The 1,562-nt window shown below is 49.2% G+C and overlaps 1 pseudogene; it reads right to left on the reverse strand.

Moving 5' to 3' along the window:
* Positions 1-628: 628 nt before the first annotated feature.
* On the reverse strand, positions 629-1,064 carry LOC112814632 (small ribosomal subunit protein bS18m pseudogene; annotated as a pseudogene).
* Positions 1,065-1,562: the final 498 nt, after the last annotated feature.

Genomic DNA, 1,562 nt, shown 5'->3' on the forward strand with positions numbered 1-1,562 from the left:
GCCACACACAGAGGCCACCTGCTGTACGGGTCCACCGATGGAAGTGCCCAGAACGCACAGGTCCACACACACGGAATCCACAGAGGTGGCCAGGCGCTGGGGGTGGGGTGAAGGCTCGGTGGGTGCAGGCTTTCCTTTGGGATGACAAGAATCTTTTAAGAGCCAGACAGACAGAGGTGGCCTCACACAGTACTCAACGTACCCTGTGCCAATGACCTGTCCACACTAAATGGTTGATTTCATCTTATGTGAATTTAATTTTTTCAAAACTGTGTTCCCACATGGGCCCTTCATCTTGCTCCATCCAATGCCTCCTCTCAAACACAGCAGCTTCGGCGCAGCCTCTGTGTTCTGATGTGGGACGCGGTTCTAGGGAAGTATTCAGTTACAGCTGTGCAGAGACACCCTCCTTGAGATACCGTTGGTTGGCGCACTGCACAGGGATGTTGCAGGATTTGCAGAAGCGGAGAGTTACTATGGGGTCCCTCCCTGAGGCAAGAGTGGGGGCATGGAGAGTTGTCCTAGCGGGGGATCCCGACTGCTCAGATCAGGGGGACACCCTTGAAACAGAGAGGCTAATGTACTTGGATTTCTTTTTATTGTAAAATATGTTTATTGATGGTAAGACTCCTATAATTTATTCCCGATACTTGATGTTACAAACTTTAGGGTCTTTGAGATATGCAGGATCTTTGTATGTAACCGGCATAAACCCCATTATTTGAAATCTCTTAATTGCGTTTGTGATTTCTTTGTTTCTTCTCACAAAGACCTGTTATGTGCCTTTCATAAACGCATCCAGTAAATGGAAAAATAAACTGGGACAAAAGCTGTGCGTTCTTATAATCTACACGTTTTCCACACAAGATACATTTTTTTAAGAGGCTCCTTACAAGGATTTTCCATTGGAACGGGCAGGTCCTCGTTGCCGGCTACCTGTTTGTATTGTGAACGACATCCCCACAGCACCGCGTGAGTCCCGGGATCTGGCAAGCAGAGAGCAGCCTTTACGAAATGTGCGTTTTCCTCCCTAGATCAACGCAAATAGCAACCAGAGCCGCCATGGATCCTCCCGTACTTGGATTTTTATGCTTGGGTTGCACTTGGTTATGAGGAGAGATTGGATGTTTACTGGACTTGCTCCATACCACATGGTCTCAAACTTGGGAAGGGCTGGAATCCCAGCAGCAGAGGGAGGACAAGCGATCAGGGTCTGCCACACGAGCCCCGGGCATGGCCGCCCCCACAGCAGACAGTTCTGGGGACATGCTGCACGATCCCGGTCGCTGAGGGAGGCTAGTGGAGGGCAGGCAAGGGGTCCCGATGCTCCAGAGGCTCGGCCAGCTTGGGTCATGCTGACCTCGATCTCAGCTCCCCAGGAGATGTTCTCGTCTATGTACATCCATGGCTTGCTAGAGGTGATCCTGAGGGTATGTTTTCCTTATTACACAAAAATCAACCTAAAATAAATGAAGCTAAGTAAATAGGTATCCGCAGAAGCACTGCCTCTTTGCAGAAACCATCCCTTATTTCATAGATTTATATTTTGGCTCCTGGAATAT

This window comes from Callorhinus ursinus, unplaced genomic scaffold (assembly GCF_003265705.2).
Source record: "Callorhinus ursinus isolate GAN/ISIS: 27379988/994484 unplaced genomic scaffold, GSC_fseal_2.0 scaffold128, whole genome shotgun sequence".
Classification (NCBI taxonomy): Eukaryota; Metazoa; Chordata; class Mammalia; order Carnivora; family Otariidae; genus Callorhinus; species Callorhinus ursinus.